A 6,052-nucleotide genomic window follows, 5' to 3' on the forward strand; every position below is an offset into this window, starting at 1 on the left:
CAGCTGAGAAGGGAGTAAGGGAGCCAGGGACTGGTGGTGTGCATCGATGCCCGGGGCCAGCCAAGCAGAAGGACAGGAGGCAGGGGAGTGGGGATCGGCCAAGTGGAAGGAGAGCCGGCGTGAGATCCGGGAGGGCGGCAGGAGCTGTGCCGCCTGTCATCGAGTGAATCGCAGCCCGGGCACGGAGCAGAGCGGGCTGCAGCCGCTGTGCCCGTCGGTGGTGGCCGGAGCACGGCGGCGGGAGCTGGGGGAGGCACAAAGAGAGCGTTTCTGTACAGCCTGCCCTCTGCGGTGTGTCAGCCTGGTGCCCTGCAGCCTGTCTGTGCTGGTGTCTCTAGGAGCAAAACTGAACCTTAATGCCTGGTCTGGAGAAAACTGCAATCTTTTAGGTGAAAAAGAGTAGGAGAAAGTGCTTCGGGTGCCCTGGGTCAAGTCCTCTTTGAGTCCCAGAGGGCTTTTTAAGCACCCAAGACTGCTGTGGGTGAGAAACTGCCTGGAATAGCACATGGCATCCAAAAGAGAAGGGTGCGGAGCGGGATGGTCCGTGTAGCTCAGGGCGCAGAGGCAGACCCCCACCCTGGTCCTCTTGCTGCGCGTGTCCGTGGGAGCAGCTGGGCTGCCCCAGCCAGGCAGTGTGAGAAGGCTTTCCAACCAATTGTGTGGGATGTTTTCCTTTGATTCATCAGCTGTAATTCCTCCCGAAGACCTGGCGTGCTTTCCTGGTGGCTTGCCTCCTGCAAGTCATCTGTTCCCGTTTGGGACCGGCCGCTCTGGGCGCTGACCTCCAGGCGGCCTCGCCTGGGTTCACTTCCAGGGGATGCAGCCTTTCCTACCCCCCCCCTTCTCCCCATAGATATCCCGATAGCTCCCAGCAGCATGAAATCCTCTCGGCTCCCGGTTCCCTGACCCCGTTGTTTGCATTGGTTTCCTGGGGCGAGAGGTTGCCCCCAATGATTGCGTTGGGTTCCCTCATCTCTTTACTTTTCTCACAGTTTCTAAGACGACCGGTGCCATGAGACGCAAATGTCAGACCTCCTTATGTTTTGTGTGCCTGGGGACAAGTCTCACTCCGCTCCACCTCCAAGCTGCTGCTGGATTATACAAACCCCTCGAGTCGTCACTTCTTGGTGTGACTGCGAACGGTTCCCGTCCCCAGTTCAGCAGCGTTTCACCCCTACCAGCTCTGAGTACAAACTAGGGCTGGGTTTGTTTTGCCGAAATCCCACGGTATCAGAATGCACCGCATCAAAACGCAGCATTTGGTGTCTGATAACTGGTTTCTTTCAATGTGAAACGAGTGGAGGACTGTTTCCTCTGACACCTCTGAGTGCTGAGGCTAAGGCAGAGGGGGAATAGTTTCGGAACTGCTGGTGGACTGGGGGGAAAAAAAAGAAATAAGCGAGCGGGCTGCTGGCCATCAGCGAACTCTTAGACTTGGACCTTTAACCTGAGGGATGGGACTTTCCAGGCTGAGTCAGAGCTCCTTTTTCCCCCCCAAAGTACCTCATTTAGGCACCTTGCAGGCGAGGCCAGCTGCTGCGAGCTGCCTAGCTCAGTTCTCCATCCGGCGCTGCCTACACTTGTTTCCCTTTCCTGCCCACTCATTCTTTCTTTCTCCTCTTGGCTTCCTCCCCTCTGGCCTTTGGGAGAGGGGTCTGGGGCTTGCAGCCTGCAGACCTGCCCCTTCGCTGCTTCCCTGGACCTCCTTCCTGGTGATGCTTCAGGAGCTCTTGTGCCTTGGCCGAGAGAGACATCTAGTGGGGTCAGAACTCAGGGACCTGGGGTTTTTTTTCTTTTTTTTTTTTTTTTTTGGGCCTTTTTCTTTATTTATTTTTAATCCTTTGAAGGGCTGGTTTCTGGAGGAGCAGGAGCTCCTGAGGTTTCCGAGTAGTCCTTCTGTACGGATTGCCTGGGGGCAAAGCGGACCTTTTAGTGAGCCAGTTTCTCTCTTGCCTGGTGCTGCGTGAATCTTGGTTGGGGCTTTGACGCTTTCTGGAGGTGCCTCTCCTCCAACGAGGAGGTGTTTTCTGTCCTGATCTTGCGTGGGGACAAGGTGCGTTGGGCCCTTTGGAGACTAGCTGGTCGTCACCTGGGTGCTGAAGGAAGGAGTCTGCCTTCGCAGAGGGCAGCACGGGAGAGGAACATGCCTGTGAAATGGCTGTGTGATAGCAAAAGGACCTGGTTTGGATGGATCCTGGCTTCTGAGAGTCCCCCGCCCCTTGCATCTCTCCCAGCTTCCCCAAGGCAGGGCTAATCTTTAACTTAGTGTTTTGTCTCTTGCTGAAATATCCCACTCTTGGCACTCCTCCTCCTCCTCCTCTTCTCGCTCTAATAGGCTGCAATAAGGCAGCAGCAGGGAGGAAAGCGTGTGAGGGGAAAGATTTCTGTGCTCTCGTGCAAGGCTGGGGAACGGCGGGGTCTGTCTGGGGGAGAAATGGCATCTGCCTCGCCACCAGAGTCCAGAGCCTGCAGGTCTCTGGTCCTACGAGGTGCCTCCTAGAAGGAAGCGGAGGGGTCTTGTCGTTATCTTTTCCTTTCCATATGACAGTGGAGGGAGGCTCCAGCCAGGTCGAGGGAAGCTGCGTCAGGTGCCGGCGGGAAGGCTCAGCAGATGCAGCCGTTCCTGTGCCGTGGAGCTTGGGTAGAGAGGGAGAAACATGGGACGAGTGAGAGGGTTTGCAGAGAGGGGCAGCTGCCAGGAAGAAGGAAATCGGAACCTCTTAAGGTCTTCAGTCTCTATGCACCCTTCCTGGGGCTCCTGCATCTCGGCTGCCAGCACCCAAGACGAGAACTGGGCACTGCTAGCAAACCAGAGTGCGCTGCCACTTCATTACTTCTCTCCTGACTCCTGTTCAAGCCAAGGGGTAGTGGGTGGGGGTTTTAGACATCCCTAATACTAGCTTGCTCTAGCTGGGAGGGAGACGCAGCTCTGTGTCGGTACCCACCGCTCCCTGGGAGATGGTGAGCGCGAAAGCTGGTCAAGGAGTGATCCGAAGCAATTATTGCACTGCTTTAAAGCAGTGAGTCCTTGCAAAGCTTTGGGGTAGGGGGGTCATTGTAATGCCGGATTCCTCCCTCTTCCAGAGGGAATCGCACTCGGTCCTTTCTCTGTACAACAGAAATACTCCAGATCGTGTTACCAAACCCAGGAGGTGGATTTAAAGGCACTGGCCTTTCTCTGACAAGGGGAAAGCGACACTGGAGTCGTAGCTGAGCCATCCGTTATGTTCTCGGCTCTTCTCCCAACCGCTTCTTCAATATCCCTGTTGCCAAACCAGAGCCCTCAAGACCGCAATCCAAACACAACTCCTCTTGAGTTACAGGCACAGTAAACACATGTCCAAAGCGATGCCAAGAGCGAACGTGGTGTTTTTGTCTCTGCTCGCCTCCCTCATGCATCAGATGATGTTACACAAGGCTTGCAGTCGTCCCCATCTAGCTGGGTTGACATCGCGAGCCCACAGCGGTGGGAGGAAGGAGCCCTTCATCACGGGTTTGCCAAGAGGTTGCTCGGAGCAGAAGCAGAAGGTAATCGGATTCCAGTTATATATATATATATATGTGTGTGCGTGTGTGTGTGTATTTGGGGCATAAAGGAAATATGCTGGCAGAAGCAAGGATGAATTTGATGCCTGAGCCAAAAAGGCTTTTAAGAAATCTCCCTACCCCAATAATTCAGGGCAGATGATAGTGTAGAGCTTATCTCAAGTGATGGCCGAGAAGGACTGCAGATCTGCGCACTCCAGCGTGCGTGCCTCAAGGAAAGGCTGTGAGGCTGAGCCAGCCTCTCGGAGACCGCCCTGCTGCCGTGGATACTGGGACTGAGCTGGATTCCTCAAAGCCCCTCGTGTGCTTAGTGCCAGCCTGTCATCGGGGCTTTTGGGGGGGGAAAGGAGGGGTTGTGTCGCACCTTGCTGTGGTGGGCAATGCTGCAGTTGGTTAAAAAAAAAAAACAAACAAAAAAAAAACACAAAAAAAACCCTGTCTGAACACACTTCTCTTTTGGTTTTGCTTGCACAGGATTCACGCTTCTGTTTGGAAAAGAATCTCCTGCACTCTTCTTGCTCGGCCCAGGTATCCTCCTGGCTAAGGCAGGATCCCAAAGCTGTGTGCGTGGGCGTAACGGGGAGCGAGTAAACGTTGCATCTTGTGCTCAGCGGGTGACACGAAACACCCCACTGCGATTTCCCCCGTGCACAGGTGTCGGGGAGCCAACTGTCACGCTTCGATGCTTCCAGGTGAGCTGGTTTACTCCTTTTGTGCCCAGTCCAGGCAGGACTGTTCCGTAACTGATCTGATGAAATGCCCCACGGCGTGGTGGGGAGCAGGCACAACTGCAGAAAATTCAGGGGTGAGCATGATGCTGGGACCTTTGCGAGTAAGACAATGTGGGGAGAAGATGGGACAGACCTCCTGTGTGGTTGGCTGAGGGAGGACCTTATATCCCCAGGAGGAGAGCTGGATGCGGCTGGCTGTACTATTTCGCTAGCGATGCTGTGGTGGGTGGGGTGCACGGGTCCTGGAGTCCTGTATGGAAGAACTGGTGTTCCCAAATCTGCCACGAGATGGGGCGGCTGGCGTGGCAGCCTGCAAATCCCCTTCGCTCCAGGCTGAGGATGAGAGTTTTGGCTGAATCCAGGAGGGCAGGGCAGGGGTGTGGGACTTCGCAGCATACGGGATTTAGGACTGTAGTGCCATGGATGGCGGTGCCTCAGTCAGGCACCCCCTGGATATCATCTATAAACCCTCAAGCTTAGGGAAATCTTTTGTGGGGCGTGTGTCCGGGGAGGCTAACGGCAAACAGGGACCCTGTGGCATCAAACCATTCGTGCTTTCATTCGTTTAGATCGCTCAGCGCTGCAGACTGCTGCTTATCTTCTCTGTGTGAGAGAGAGAGACGCCCTGCACGAACCCTGGCTCTGGACAACGTGTGGCTGGCGAGTCCCGGTCAGTGTCCAGCACTACCTCCCTGTTGCCTGCAGGAATTCAGGGATGAACTCGCCTCTGTGGCAAACTACTAGTCCACACAGCGTGCCCAACGTCTTGCTGTTCACGTGCACAATCTGCGGTGTGCCTTAGCCAGAGGTGTCTTCCTTCAGCTCTGGAAGTGCCCAACCTGTGGGTCGGAGAGCAGATTCGGTGCCCCCCAGGCTGCAGCCAGCCAGCTCCTAGCACTGAAGTGCTTTGAGGTAGAAGTGCCCTTTACCAGGCCATCCTGCAAATGGACTGTACCGAAACGAGCGTTTCTCTCCCCAAAGCAGGGCCGAGAACTCTGCCGGAGCAGAGAGCTGCGGCTCCGGGGTCGCCCTGGCAGCTGCTGTGGGTCCGTCCACCCACATACCAGTGTCGTGTCAGAGATCAGGGGGCAGCTTACCTGTGTGTAAGCACAGGTATAAAAATGTTCCTTAACTCTGTTTCTCAGTAGAGAGATCGGCGGCGTAGGCTACCCTCCCGCGAGCCCTCGCAGCCCGGCTTCTGGTGTGCCCTGGGTGCCATGCCAGCTCGCCAGCTATTTGCTACCTCAAATGTCAGGGGTGAGATTGCAAAGCAATTAAAATCCTCCTGTCTCCAGCAGAAAGAAGCTGGCAGGAACAGAGCAGCTGTGTGCTGCACAAAACCAGCCGCACCACCTGTCCAGGCTGGACTTTGTTTGGATGCTGGGAATGATTTGGATTTTTTTTTTTTTCCTGCATTTTCTTCCCCTAGGGCCTGTTTGCCTGCCCTTGGAGGGAATCGGCGCACATGAGTGCATGGAAAGCAGAGCAGCGCGGTGGCCAGCACCAGCTCCTGCTCTCCTGCAAATGTAGGGGGTGAGTCTGCTGGGCTGTGGGGATGACTCCTGCAGGTCTCCAGGTGGGAAGCTGCCTCAAGAACTGCTTAGTGTGATGCTCAGCTTCAGTCCTGGATCTCCCTGGACTCTGGAAACGCCATAGCCTCGCTGTGTTCTTAAGGGTGCCCAAAACAGCACGGTGGAGCTGCTGAGGATTGAAGTGTTTTACTTGGAGAAGCTCAGCTCCCTGATTAGCACTGGGGATCTGTGCTGCTGGTTTCC

This window comes from Aquila chrysaetos, chromosome 8 (assembly GCF_900496995.4).
Source record: "Aquila chrysaetos chrysaetos chromosome 8, bAquChr1.4, whole genome shotgun sequence".
NCBI classification, from domain to species: Eukaryota; Metazoa; Chordata; class Aves; order Accipitriformes; family Accipitridae; genus Aquila; species Aquila chrysaetos.